The sequence below is a fragment of the Canis lupus genome, chromosome 37 (assembly GCF_003254725.2).
Source record: "Canis lupus dingo isolate Sandy chromosome 37, ASM325472v2, whole genome shotgun sequence".
NCBI lineage: Eukaryota > Metazoa > Chordata > Mammalia > Carnivora > Canidae > Canis > Canis lupus.
Window position 1 is genome coordinate 9,575,941 of NC_064279.1, and position 15,838 is coordinate 9,591,778.

The window sequence follows — 15,838 nt, forward strand, 5'->3', positions numbered from 1 at the left end:
GGAAGGTCCCCTTACCCCTTCCGTGGGCTCTGTGCCACCTGTTTTACAGGCCCCCAAGGGTGCCTGTTCTGTGCTCCGAGAGCTTTTGAGGCTATTGACCCATTGCCCAACGGGCCCTTCTGAGTGATACAGTCTTCTCTCTCCAGTGGATATGATGCTGTCTTGATCTTCAGGGCACATCTTTGTGAGGGACAAGCAATCCTTAAAGGAATAGGAATGCTCTTCTAACTCAGCTAAAGACTTGTTGCCTCTCTTACTCTCTGGTGATGGTGTACAGGGCTACATCAACATCAAAAGGGATACATTCTAGAAATTCAGTGATTGTAGCCTAAGAGCACTATCACACTATGCTTATGCTATAAAATTCCAAAAAGAAAACCTTATATGACCAGAAAATAAATTATTGTTCACATTTTTTTCTTCATACTCCAAGTAAGACTTGCCTGTTTGGACATTATCAATGAAGCACAGAAACGATCTTTGAGAGAACCAGCAAAGGAAGTCTTTATGGGGGCAGGCTGCATGATGCAGCATCAGAAGTGATTCGGGGACAGACATTAAACAGAGGCCAAAGATCTACATTGTTTCAATATAAACTGGCCCTAAGGAGCTATATTATCATGGGTGATAATGGTATTATTACCTCTTACCCGTGGCGAAAGATATAAAAATTCACAGAACCTGCTCAGTCGACAGTTAAGAACACAAGGAAATGGCTCCTGACCTTGAGTAGGAAAACATGGTGTCTGGACATTATGAAGACTCTTTATTTAAAAGATTTTACTTATTTATTTGACAGAGAGAGTGTGAGAGCACAAACAGGGGACCAGTAGAGGGAGAGGGAGAGGCAGGCTCCCTGCTCAATGGGGACAATCCTAGGACCCCGGGATCACAACCTGAGCCGAAGGCAGATGCTTAACCAACTGAGCCACCCAGGCACCCCTATCAAGACTCTTCATGCGCTGATTGGTCTGCAAAAGAAGAAATAAGGGCTCCTTTTTTATCCATTAGTCAAAATCCTCATCACTTAATTACTCTACCTCACATGGGCCTATGAGCTTTGTCATTATTTTTATCATCAAACTACTTATCTAGACAAAATCCCAGAAAAAAATATTTCCCTGGGCTCCACCTTGTCTCAGAGCAGCAGTGGGGGCACATTCTTGTGTCTATCCCCTGTTGCTGGGTGTGCTGAGGGTTGGGACTCCCCGAAAGGCCCCTAAAGAGGAGAACTTGGCCCCGGCCCCATGGGGCAGCGAGTTCCCCATGCACTTGTGATCTGAGGAGAGTGGCCACCAGTGTTCTCATAAGAGTGGCCCCAGTTGATGGCCACAGCTCATTGTATGGACTGGTTTAGGGTTTGGGGGCCTCTCATCAGTCCACGACTCATCCAACAAAGACCCCAAAGCAGTCAGTTCTTGCTAGGGACCGGGAAATGCCGTAAGCACAGGACTTCACAAAGATGAATGAGACTTGCTGCACATCCCCTAGAGCTCCCAGTAGAGTGGGAGACAGATCAATGAGCAGGCGGTGCCACAAGCCAGAAGGACGGAGAGTACAGACTGGGCATGGGCAGGGCCTCAGGAGGGCCCACCGAAGGCCCTCGGCTGGGTGGCCTGGGCTAAGGCCTGAGGGTGAGTGTGGGGGGCAGGGGCTGAGCCAGGGGAGCTGTCGGCAGCCTTGTGCGTGCAGCTGGGGTGCAGGGAGGGCCTCGGTGAGGATGCACCGAGGGACAAAGAACCGGAGGGCGGCCACCGAGCAACCCCGAGCTGCGGGCCCTGGACGGTGGAGAAGGACAGAGGCACAGGCAATATTGAGCTTGGAAGTCGGCCTGGAAGGGGCGCCGAGGTGGCTCAGTGGGCTAGGCCTCTGCGTGGACGCGGGCCCTGACCTGGGGTCCCGGGGAGTCTGCTCCCCCCACCCAGCTCATGCTCCGTCTCTGCAATAAAGGAAATCATCCAGCACATCTACCTGGAAGAGGTCAGATTAGGACCCAGGGAGAGACGGAGGGTGGAGGACGTGGGGGGGGCCTGTGCTCCAGTGTGTCCCCCACCCCTAGAAGCTAGAAGGGAAAGAGGTAGGGCTGTGTCCATGTGAGAGGTCCCATCCTAAGTGACGGAGGTTACAGGCAAGGAGGCTGAGCCACCTTCTTGGGGAGCCTTCATTAGGAGGGCCGAATGATACCATGATTAATAACATTCACTATTTATTAAGCAATTTTCACGGACCATGTCAGGCACCACACTGAATGCCTTACTTACTTTTTCTCAGCCGATTTCAAACTTGATATAGATATTATCATCCCATTTTTAATAGGAAAATTGAGGCTCTGGGTGCTTCATTGCCCAAGACAACGTGCAAGTCGAGGCAATCCACCTGCATCTCCGAATGCGGCCAGCTCCTCACTGTTGGGCAGCCTTGCCTGGGAGAACCAAGGCTCAAAAGTGTATCATGAGCTGTGACTTCAATGTTGGGGGAAATGCTACTGACCAGGCCAGGATCCTTGGGACAGATCACTTTCCTCTTAGCATCCTGTGCTCACCCCAGCATCTGAAGGCAGGAAGCCCTCTGCATGGCCTAAGGGCACAATGTTTTCCCCTTTCCCTTTCCCTGAATCAGGTGACTAATTTAGAGGCATCCTGACCACTGGCTCTTCGGCCAGACCTGCCCTAAGTCTGGTCTCAAACAGCTCTTCCTTGGCTCCCACAGCCCCTGTCAGCTCCCAGAGAATTGTGACTGTTTGCTTTCCTGTTAGAGCCATGGCATCAGCATTCGCCGCCAACACTACCTCTATAGCATTTGTATATGCTTAAACCCAGCAGCAATGTTGTCGATACTAATTATAGGAAGGCTGGATAATGAGTTCTTCTTTAGAGAAAACTGTAAAAAGGGAGAGAGGAGATTTTTGCTCTTATTTTGGGAGGTCCTGGGTACTTTGATAGAGAGCTTGGAGAGATTAAACGTAGCAGAGGTGGAGCAGCGTGGCTTTGGAAGGAGTAGACGGTGAACAAGGCTGGGTTCTTGCCCAGCAAAGCTGAAAAGCTGTCTCTCCTGGATTCCGACAGGGATCGGCTCCGGCACCCGGGCGTTGCTCGAATCATCTACTGAATAATTGCCCTTAAAAAAAAAAATAACAGCTGAATGCCTTTTCAAAGGCGATTATGGAATCCGTTCTGGCCCTCTTTCAATAAGGGACATTTGCTTATCTCCAGAATTGTTTTATTGGCTCCTCGGGGGGGGGAGGGGTGCTGTGATTTAGGGATGCTGTAAATCTCTCTGAGCCCCTGGATTCCAGTCCAGTTTCCTCCATGGTGGGTGAAAGGCAACTGTAGCCAACCTCTCTGCCTTCTTTCTACTTTTCTACGCTGCCATCCTCCTCGGCTTTAGAGTGTATGCGTTCCCATGGAAACGGCAATGTCCTTGCTGTGGACAGAACTTAATCACAGCCGAAAGGGTGAAATAAAGTACATTTTTATCTTGGATTGAAATTTGTATCATGATTCATGAAATGGAAGAGAGAAAGGAGAAGAAGAAAAGCGGGAGGATAAGGAGAAGGGGAGGGGGAAGGAAAGAGGAGGAAGGGGGGGCGGAAATGATTCTCTGTGCATCTGTCTGAAATAAACGGTTGGAGCAGAGGCCGGCTGTTGAAAAGCACTGTGTCCCTTACTACACACCAGGCTGGGACTGTCCCAGCTCTCTCAAAGGCCGTGTAGACCTGGAGCTGCGGCTGGCCCTGCAGGCTGTAGCCTGATGTGACTGATCTGAGAGGCACCTGCCCCAGAGTCTCTCCCCCACAGGTGACCGTGCTTGCAGTTCACCCATGACAGGTTACGTCCCTTAGGAATATTTTTCAGTCATGACACAGCTCCTACCAGTTGAAGTGACAATGTAAGCCATGATGAACTCATGTTTTTAGAGGATATTTTGCTAGATCTCTTATTAGTTGAGGCACTCTGACACTTCGTAAACAATAAAAGCTACAAGTCTCCAGAGAGACGCCCACCTGTTCTTGCAGGTCCTCTCTCCTGCTGACTTCATCACCTGCTTCTTGCCATCCGAGGTACCTGGACGTACAGGGTACGAGGACGTACCCTGTATGTCCACCTAGGAGCAGACCCAGGTTTGTGGATTTTAAAGATCATCGAATTTTGCACCCTCTTTAAGAAAAAGGATGCAAAATTACAAATATAAAGTTAGGCACAAGGTCTTGAAAAGGGTTCGTGCAAATGAGGAACTTAATCTTCATTAGCTTCATGGTAATTCGCCTCTGCATCTATTATCCAAATTAATCTTTAAAACAACACCATGAGGTACATAATTATCTCTTTCAATACATAAGAAAGCTGAGGGTCTGTGAGAGTCATCAAACTTTACTAAAATTTTACTAAAAAAATCACTAAACTCATAGACACAGTTGGGATTCCCTGGGATTGATATTCAGGAATAAATCATCTGGGGATGTCTCTACAACTAGGTCTTTTTGTTGTATTTGTTTTTTTTTTTTTTTTTTTCCATAAGCATCAGTAGTAACATGTTGAGTCAATCCCACTTTTCCTAAATGTGACTTTCATTTCCCCTCTAAATCCAAGCCAGTTGATGGAATTGGATTTCAGCTGTGTTTGGAGGACTAGAGATGGTATCGTGTATCCCACTTGCAAATAATCAATCGGCTTCCTGCAATGCATTGCTTGCTCTCGCACAGAACAGACATGGAAACTGAGACTGTCAATTGGGTGGCTGGTTAATAGCCATAGGAAATGTACGTCTGGTGTTCCAGGGCTGGAAATCAGGGCCCGCCTGCAAAGCAACTGGATAGGGCGGTTTCTGGAGTTGTCCTGGTTGCAATGAATCCCATGGATCCTCTCAGACTGACAATAGAACCAGCCTTCTTTTTCTTTCTTTTATTAGTATTAGCAATGTGATCCAATCTTCCATGTAAATCTGATCAATTTAGGGATGCCTGGGTGGCTCAGCAGTGGGGGGTCTGCCTTCGGCTCAGGCCTGATCCCGGATTTCCGGGATCGAGTCCCGCATTGGGCTACTTGCATGGAGCCTGCTTCTCCCTCTGCCTGTGTCTCTGCCTCTCTTTCTGTGTCTCTCATGAATAAATAAAATCTTTAAAAAAATAGTAAATCTGATAAACTTAAAATAGGTACTTGCACAAATATCCTCACATGCAAAGTTCCCCAGTGTGGCTCCTTTGGTACTATCTTCAAAATGGTAGAAACTCAAATAAGCCGGTAAAATTGAATGCTTTCCTACCTTGTCCTCCCCAGAAAACCATAGTGAGCACAATGGAGGAGGGCCGTTTAGCAGCACGTTCTACAGGAGACCAGCTGCCATCCAGAGAGCGCACCAGGAGTGGGGGGTGAGGCAGGGAGCCATCCTGGACAAAGCCACAGAGAACAGGATGGGACGAAGAGGTACCCTCCCCCATGGGGAGGGACAGGAACCCGAGGGAGGGTTGGGACCCCTGACCAGAATCTGGATTCACATACTATGGGAAATATTTGCGTTTGAGGCACAAACCTTCAACCCAAATCTTTTCTAAGGGCTTTTGTAGAACGAAGCACCGTTCTAGTCTCCGTAACAATAGTTGCTAAGTGCCGGGTGGTGGATAGATATTTTTATATCTATGGTTGAATTTAATCAACCACCTAATTTATTCTCACAACACCATGAAGGAACAGTGGTAAGTAACCCCTTTTTTTCAGGTAAGACAACTGAGGCTCTGTGAGAAAAAGTGATTTTCAAGGTCTCTAAGCTAGTCAGTGGTGGTTAGGGTTCATACCTAGTTCTGTTTGACTCCAGAATCAGTGTTCCAAACCTTGATGATGTTTGTGGAGTCCTTATCATGTGCCAATCCCCATGCTTGCAATGTACATAGTCTCTTTTTTGGTCTCCACACTGATCTGTAAGGTATTTTATTCTTGTCTTCAATTACTTATAATCCAGTCTGGGGAAGGGAGTGAGGTCAGTGGGAATGAGGTATGTATTTTAACAACTCTAATACGAATCAGTAAAGTAAGTGCAAGAGAAGGATGTAGAGCTCACCAAGTCGATGATTCTGGGGTGGATTTATAAGCATAGTTGGGATTTTCAGCCCATTAAATTGAAGAAACAGGGGATTCCCCAGGGAAGTATCCATAGGATACAGGGGCATGTTTAGGAAATGGTATGTCTAGTTACTGTGGTCTCACTGCAGCATAGGTTGTGTGTGAAGGATATACGGCTGGGGAGGGGGCTGGCCCTGACCAGGAGGTCGAAAAATTCTCAATCTGGTAGACAGAGGGAGAAAGATGATCGGGTTGTTGGAGCTAAAAAAGAAATCACCACAGCATTTGTAGACTAGACCAATGCAATAGCTTGAACAAGAGGTAGCCAAGGTCTGAATTTGAATTTGGGTGGGAATAGGGAGGATGGAGGGAGGGTCATGCAAGAGACATGTCTGAAACATTGGATCTTCCGTTCTCAACCACGGGGAAAAGACTCCCACCATAACCCCATTCACTCTGCCGAGGGTCTGTAATTATGCCAGGATCCCCAGCGGACCCGGAGAGTGTCTCTGGGGAAGACTGTTTCTTCAAAGATGTTGACTCCCTGGAGAGCCTGAGGCCTGCACCATAGCACAGGGTGGCCCATCTGCAGTATTGACTACACACTGCTTTTCCCACATCTGTGAGCCTGGACTCTCACAGGGTAGGGAAGAGAATGGGCGAGCAAAGAGCTTAAGAAACAGTGTGTGGGTCTGGCAGGAATGTTGGCTGTCATAAGACACAAAATCTATATTTTGTCAGCATAATTGTTTTACAGATTTCTATTTTTTCTTCGTTGTTTTTCCTTTCCTTCTCCTTTTGTGTTTTCTGTGGTGGTGCTTTTTCAGATGAAGTTCCTTCTGAGAATACTGCCTGCCTCAGCTAAGCTGAAAGGAAATAAGAAAAACAATTCTCTGGCGCTTGGATCTGTATGTTTAAGGTGCAAGAGCTTGAAGTCTCAGGGCAGGCTGGAGGGGGTGGGGGTCAGCACCCCTAACTCCTGTGTTGTTCAGGGGTCGGCTGTAATTGGTCTCCAAGCCTAGTTTCTGAACCAGACCATGGACTCCTTAAATACAAACCAGAGTCTTCCTCATGTTGGTATCGCCATCCAGTAGTCACTCGTGAGTGCTCCATAAATGTTTGAAGAATGAATGAATGCTGAAAACTGTTGGGTGTGATGCCGTAGAGATGTGTTAGTCACCTGCACAAGGAGAGGTGGCATTCGTGTGGAGGGCCATTAGACTCACTGGGAAACAAATAAAGATGAAAAATCGGTAGATAGGTGAAGCGTAGGCTTCATTCGGAATCTCCAGGTTCGAAGCTCTGAGCCCCCTGGTAATTCATGTTTATTGATACATGGCAAAAAAATCTAGCTTTCTGTTTGGAGAGAAAATGTTTCTCACAAAGCTTTATTAGAATGTTCAAATGGTCTCTCCGACAACAAATTGCTCTCACAACACAACCCTTTAGTGTAAACAATCAGCAATGCAAGGATTAAATTCCCCTTCAAGTGTATGAGGGCTTAAAAAGAAAGAGCGACCATGCTTGACAAAGTAAGCTCTGAGCTTTATTGAACCTCTTTTTAGATGGAAGCTCGAGACTGTCAGTCAACCAGAGACGCATCTGGGCCCCACCATGCTGACTGCGAGGAACCAGAGAAAGGGATGAGCCAGGACCCTGCAAGCCAAATATTTTCTTCCCTTATAATAAGGAGAAAAGCTTGAGTAGATGCCATTAGCATACCAGCTGCGCAGAGGACTCATTTTTATTTTTCAAACAACTAGACCTAAAAGGCCAGACCTCCTGGTTATCAGTGTATAATTCCCCATGACATGGGAAAGGGTAAGCAGTCATTTTGTTTCTTGTTGTTTTATTTTTAAATAAACGGTGGTCTGGGCCTCTGAAGTGGGGCACAGCAGGGAGGAAACAGCTACACCTGCTTTCTCAAAAATGCAACAGTACGTGCACACCGAGGCCATCGGTTGTCACCAGTATGTTGTTGTTTCCCTAATGTGACCAATGGAAAGCAAACAATTGGGAAATTAGAAGACAACTTTTCTTGAGAATCTCCCCTTCCGAGGGTCTAGACTGCTCTTGCTTGTGTGCACAATAGATTCACTAACAAAGAAATTTTTGAAAGCACAGCACATATGCCCATATGTACATCCTGAAACCACATAGGATTTTTCTACATTTTAGCTTACACTCGGAAGCTGAAGCCGTCATAAGTAAAGGGAAAAGGCTGCTTTCAAGCATGAATCATTTTTCACAGACTTCATTAAAATAAAATAAACTTCTTTGCTCGTTAGAGAAAGGCAGTGGGGGAGGGTGGGGATGGAAATTCTAACTCTCCCTCCTGGGCTGAAGATAAGGAAAGATGGTTCCATTCTTGCCATTTGAAAGAGGCGGAAGACAACACAACCATTCTAAAGATAAATAAAATGAAGCATGAGGATGTCACTGGAGACAGCCTAGCCCAGAGACTCAAAATGAATCAACAGCAGAAATGTGAAGAAAATTTAGGTTTTCTGATTCCGAGGCCAATGCCTTTGTCCCCTAGGTTTAGGGATGCTTCTAGAAAATGTCATCCAAATTGAAGTGCAATAGTTAGGCTTACACATTTAAGGAAGATTCTCTTCCCAGATATCTGAAACACACCACAGCATCAGTCTCTAGTTATAATTTGTCTTTCTTTCTACAAGCTTAACAGTATACTTGAAATAGTTTGGGTGCCTGCTTTTAAGTTTTGAGACATTTCTGATCCATTAAGAAATTATGTAAAAACATCTGTGTATCCACCACCCAGCTTAAGAAATAAGATATTCAAAATATAGGTTTATATCTTTCTACCAGTGACCATTCTCTGGCATTTCATATTTCTCATTTGTACTTATTTAGCAGATGCAGATACTCTGACAGGCACAGGTCTGCGTACTTTACAAATATGAACTCATTGTTAGTCCCCATAACAATCCGATAAGTTGGATACTACAATTATCTTTATTTAACAAATGACAAAACTGTGACACAGAGAAGTTAAGTAACTTGTCTAACATCACACAGCTGTCAAAATACAGATCTAGGATACAAACCCAGGAGATGGGATCTAGAGTCTGTTATCAGTAACCACTACACTATATTGCCTTGTGCCATCTATCATCTACCTACTTATCTGTCCATCCATAAATAAAACATCCTAGTACTTTAGCATCATCATAATGTCATCATTACACAGTATGTATTCTTTTACAATTTTTCTCTTCCTATATTTATGAAATTCATCCACATTGCTGCAGGTAATCTAGCTCACTCATTTTCATTGCTGGCTATTACAGGATGGTGTGGACATACAGAATTACCCATTTTAATAGCGAATGAACATGTAAATGTTTTCAGAATGATTTGTCGTTACAAACCTTGCTGCTATGAACATTTCTGGGCATGGTTTCTGTGCACACAGGTTTGTTTTCTTTTTGTCTCAAGAGTATGTGCCAAAGAGTCGAGGATATGTTATCTTGAGGTACACCACATCTTGCCAAATTATCTTCCAAAGGGTTGTACTAATTCACGCTCTTTCAGCAACTGAGTTTCCATTTTCCACATTATTGCCAAAACCAGGTATTGTTTGAAAACTAGTTTTTTTAGGTATTAAGTATTTTAGACTTTTTAAATTGTTGCTCTCTGGTATTGATTTGCATTTCCTTGATCTCCACGTAGGTAGAAGAGCTTTCTATATAGTCTCTTCTGAGCACTGCCTGTTCATGTTTGTTTGCTTAAGTAACCTCTACACTTGGTGTGGGGCTGGAACCCATGACCCTGAGATCAAGTGTGACATGTACCGGGTGCCTGGGTGGCTCAGTGACTGAGCATCTGCCTTTGGCCCAGGGCGTGATCCTGGAGTCCTGGGATCGAGTCCCACATCGGGCTCCCTGCATGGAGCCTGCTTCTCCCTCTGCCTGTGTCTCTGCCTCTTTCTCTGTGTCTCTCATGAATAAACCAATAAATCTTAAAAAAGAAAAAGTGTTGCATGTTCTATCTACTGAGCCAGCCAGTTGCGCCTGCCTCTTCATATTTTTTCAATCACTTTTCTTTCAGTTGTTTTTGTACTCTGCCTAATAACCAATGTCCATAATATTCATTAGAAATTTTTTTCTCGGGATCCCTGGGTGGCGCAGCGGTTTGGTGCCTGCCTTTGGCCCAGGGCACGATCCTGGAGACCTGGGATCGAATCCCATGTCAGGCTCCCGGTGCATGGAGCCTGCTTCTCCCTCTGCCTGTGTCTCTGCCTCTCTCTCTCTCTCTCTCTCTCTCTCTCTCTCTCTGTGACTATCATAAATAAATAAAAATAAAAAAAAAAGAGAATTTTTTCTCAGTGTGTTCTTTTAATGAATGTAATGGATACAGGTGTGGAAGAGACTACTTCAAAACACAGATAAATACCTAGAAGTACGATCGCTAGGTCATATGGTAGGTATGTTTAACTTTGTGAGAAACTTCCAGATAGATTTCCAAATTGGTTGTAATATTTTAAACTCCTGTCAGAAAAGTTTAAGCATTCTGCGTGTTCCACATTCTTACCAACATTTGGCATGATGAGTCTTTTTTTATACCAGCCTTTCTAGTGAGTGTATAGTGGTATCTCCTTGTAGTTTTGATTTGAATTGCCCTGGTCATTTATGATGTTGAGCACTTTTCATTTGTTTTGCAGCCAGTGTGTATCTACTTTGGAAATGCCTGTTCAGACTTTAGGTTGTGTGTGTTTTTAGTATTGACTCGTGGGAAATGTACTTATCTATATATCCTAGATACAGATTCTTTGTAAGATAAATGTATTGCAAATATTTCATCCCAGTGCATAGCTTATTTATTTTTTTAACAATGTCTTTTTTAAAAAGATTTTATTTATTATTTGAGAGCGTATGAGAGACAGAAGAGGAAAAGGAGAAGTAGGCTCCCCACTCAGTGGAGAGCCGGACATGGGGCTCAATCCCAGGACCTTCAGATCATGATCTGAGCTGAAGGCAGCCTCTTAATCAATAGCCACCCAGGCACCCCTAACAATGTTTTTTGAAATGTAGAATGCTTCTATTACTCCATTTCATCAATCTTTTTTAAATTGACAGGGATTTCCAGAGGTTCTAAATCTTTCATTATTTCTAAGTTGTACATATAGTCTCCTATGTATTCTTCAAGAAACTTTAAAGTTATAGCTTTTATGTTAAAGGTGTTAAGGTGTTTTGACATTTCAGCCAAAAGTCAGCAACTCATATAAGCATAGGTCTATTTCTGTTCTCTCTCTGGCTCCATTAATCTATTTGTTCATCTTTTCAGAAATACCACATCGTCTTAATTGCTTCAACTTATATTAAATCTTGAAATCAAATAGCTTAAGTCTTCTACTTTTGTTCTTCATTCCCAAGATTGTTTCGGATATTCTAGGTCTTTTGCATTTCCATATAGATCTTAGAGTCTGTTTTCAATTTCTACAAAAATCTTGCAGAAATGTTGATTGGCATTGCATTTGGTAAATAGTGACATCACAACAATGTTTTGATTTCCAACACATGAACATGGTATACTTCTCCATCTATTTAGGTTTTCTTTCATTTATTTCAATAATCATTTGTAGTTTTCATTGCAGAAGTCTTAAATATATTTCATTAAACTTTGTCTCTAGGTATTTTGTATTTTTAGTGATATAGTAAATGGTGTTTTTAAAATTTCATTTTCCAGTTCTCTGTTGTTAATATATAACATATAACACTATATGTGTTTCATACAGTGACTTGGATCTAGTAGACAGTTTCTTATAACCCCCAGTAATGATCCTCTCTTCCAGTACTCATATCCTTATATAATATCCTCACCCTATATGTGGGCTGGACTTAGTATCTTTTCTCTAACAAATAGAATATGGCAAAAGGGATGGGTTTAGGTTACAAAAGGGCTGACTTTTGTCTTGCTGCTTCTAGCTTGCTTTTCTTTACTCAGTTGCTCTGATGGAAGCCAGCTGCACTGCTGGGTCTGTTCAATGGAGAGGACAGACAGTATGGTGAGGAACTGAGGGAATCTCTAAACACTACCAGCAGAAAAATGGAAGCCTTCACAGTTCATAAGGAACTGAATCCAGCCAACAACCATAGATTGCAAGTGGATCCTCCTTCACCTAACCTGTGCCCCAACTTTTGATCAACGAAACCGTGAGGTAATAGATGTTTGTTGTCTTAAGTTGCTAATTTGGAGGTAATATTATGCAACCATAGGTAACGAATATGCCAAACTTGCTAAACTCACTTATTAGCTCTAATAATTTTTTGTAGAGTTTGTAGCATTTTCTACATACAAAATTCAATTTAAAACAGTTTTACAAAAAAAATAAAAATAAAAAAAAAATAAAACAGTTTTACTATTTACTTTTAAATCCGTGTTCTTTTTCTTTTTTTTGTCTTTTTTGTTTGATTGCATTGAGTAGGAACTGAAGTAAATGTTGGATAGAAGCAATGATATTGACTATCCTTTCCCTGTTCCCCATTTTAGGAGAAATGTATTCAACTTTTCACCACTAAGTTATAATGTTAGCTGTAGGTCTTTGTAGGTGTCTTCCATTGATGAGGAAGTTCTCTTCTGATCCTAGTTTTCTAAGAGTTTTCATCAGGAATGGATGTTAAATTATTTTCAAATGTTTTCTCTGCATTTATTAACATGATCATATTATATTAATTTGATGATTTACATTAATTAATTGTAGAATGTTAAACCAACCATGCATTCCTGGCATAAACCCAATTTCATCATAAAGTATCATCCTCTTTATACATTGTAGGATTAAATTTGCAAATATTTTAATAGGGATATTTGCACTAAGGTTCATGAGAGATATTGTTTCTTCTTTTCATGTCTTATTGATTTTGTTATCAGGGTTAGGCTGGCCTCGTAAAGTGAGTTGGAAAATGTTTCCTCCTCTCTGTATTATAAAAACGTAAATTTTAAAAATGCAACAGTGAAACAATCTGGATCTAGTGTGCATTTGTTTTCAATTTTAATTTCAAGTTGAAGTTGTGAATATGTTGATTACAAATTAAATCTAATGGATATGTATAGCGCTGTTAAAATTTTCTATTTCTTCTTGTATGCATTTTGGTGATTTTCTTTTCTTTCGAGGAATTTTTACACTTTGTGTAAGTTGTCAAACGTTTAAAATTTTTCATATCCTCTTAATGTTATTCTAAAGTCATACAATCTGCAATGTTGCTCTTTTATTTTTGGTATTGGTAATTTGTTGTTGTTGTTGTTGTTTTTCCCCGAATCTAGTTGGGGCTTATCAATTTTATTAACCTTTCAAGGAACCAACTTTTTATTTCACTGATTTTTCTGTATTATTCGTTGGCTTTTTATTTTATTTATTTCTGCCTTTATATTTAGTAATTCCTTCCTTCTGATTATTTTGAGTTTAATTTGCTTTTGCTTTTTAGCTTAGCTTTCTACGTTGGTAAGTTAGATCATTATTTTTAATAATTTATCTTTTTCAAATAAAAGCACGAACTATAAATTTCCCTCTAAGCATTGCTTCAATCTACAGACATTTTATGTTGTGTTTTTATTATCATTTGTTAAATATATTTTTCTAATTTTTCTTCACATTTTCTTCTACCCCAATTTATCTCTTTTTCTTTTTTTATCCTAATGTTGTCCCATATGTTTTCCCATATGGTAAGCTTTCTTTTTTTTACTTTCTAGGCTTCAGTTTGGATAGATACCACTGCCTGTCTTCAAATTCACTATTTCAGCAGTGTCTAATCTATTGATAAATAATATTCAATCAATATATTTTGGATATTGTATTTTTTAGTTTTATAATTCCTGTCAACTCCTGTTTTATAGTTTCTCTTTCTCTATTGAAATTTCCTATTTATACCTTTAATATGTGTATGTTGTCCTTTATATCCTTAGACCTATTTGTAAAGTCTTTTTCTATGACTTTCATCACCCGTATAATTTCTGGGTCTATTTCTATTGATTGATTTTCTTCCTGGTTAAAAGTGCCATTTTCTTACTTTTGCACATCTTCAGTAGATTAGATATTAGACATTATGAATGTTACATTGTTGAAGGCAAGAATTTGTCTTCTTTTAGGGTGTCCCAACACTTAAAGGAACAGGCATTGAGTTACTTATGAATCTGTTTATATTTTTATTTTTTTAATTTTTAAAAAAGATTTTATTTATTTGTTTGTTTGAGAAAGAGTGAGTGAGAGAGGGAGCACAAGCAGGGGGAGGGGCAGAGAGAGAAGTAGACTCCCCACTAAGCTGGAAGCCCGATGTGGGGCTCAATGTGGGGCTCAATCCCAGGATCCTGGGATCATGACCTGAGCCGAAGGCAGATGCTTAACTGAGCACCCAGGAGCCCCAGCTTCATATTTTCAAGCTCATCCTTAAGCTGTATTGGAATGGGTCTGATGTAGCTAGGACCAATTGAGCTCCTTTCTAGGATCTCTCCAAATACCAAGTGGGTTCCGTGAGTTCTCACCATTCTGGCTGGTTGGATATCAAATGTATCCCAATCTTTGTGAGGTCTGCTAGTTGTTTGTGAGGTCTGATCATTAATTCGTCCACTAGTATTTCTTTCTTCCCTGGTCATCTTTTGTTACCCAGCCTGTGGAGTCTCACTCTGCATATGCACAGCTCAGTATTTGGTCAAAGAAGAGGATCTCCTGTCTAGGCTTCTGTTTCTGTTTAGCTCCCTTCTTTGGGTGTACTTCCCTGTCAATTCTAGCCACCTTAAGAGCTCTGAGTTCCAATGTCTCTCTCCTTTGTTCAGCAAGACTGCCATGCTGTTTGAGATTGCTCTCCCTATACCACAGTCTGCAAAGTGCATTCAGGTAGATAGCCAGGTGATCATGGGGTGGTCATTTCATTTTATTCCTTTCTCTCAGGGCCTGGGGTCATGTGTTACTTTTATCCAACATCTAAAAACAGTAATTAATATATTTCACTTAGTTTTATAGTTGCTTGCAACACAAGAGCTACTCTGCTCCTAAGTACTTCATCATGGCCCAAGAGTTTTTATTTTTTAGTATTTTATTTTATTTAAGATTTTATTTATGTATTCATGATGTATTCATCATCCCTGGGGAGCCTGATGCAGGACTTGATCCCAGGACTCTGGGATCCTGGCCTGAGCCAAAGGCAGATGCTCAACCACTGAGCCACCCAGGTGCCTCGAGTTTTTAGTTTTTAATTGTAAATGTGTTTTGAATTATATTGAACGCATTTTTTTCACCTATCAAGATTATCTTGTGGCTTTTCCTCAATTTGTTATGGTGGTGAATTACTTTAATAACTTTTCTAATGATAAAATGTCCTCATATGCCTAGGATAAATTCAACTTGATAATGATGTTTTATTTTTTTAATATTTGCTTGATTTGTTTTGCCATTGTTTTGTTTAGAATGCTTATTCAAGAATGAGATTAACCTATATTCTTTTGTTCTCACACTGACTTGGAATTTGGTAATCAAAATTATGCTATTCCTTTAAAAGATACAGGGGGTGTGTTAGTTTCCTTTTGCTATTTTAATAATTTACTATAAACTCGGTGACTTAAAACAACACAAACTTACTATCCTACAGTTCTGGAGATCACAAGTCTAAAGTGAATTTCACTGGGCCAAGATTAAGGTGTCAGTATGCCCATGCTCACTCCATGGGCTCTAGGAGAGAATCAGTTTTATTGCCTTTTCCATCTTCTAGGGGTTTCCTGTATCCCTTGACTCATGGTCTCCTTCCAGCCAGCAATCACATCAC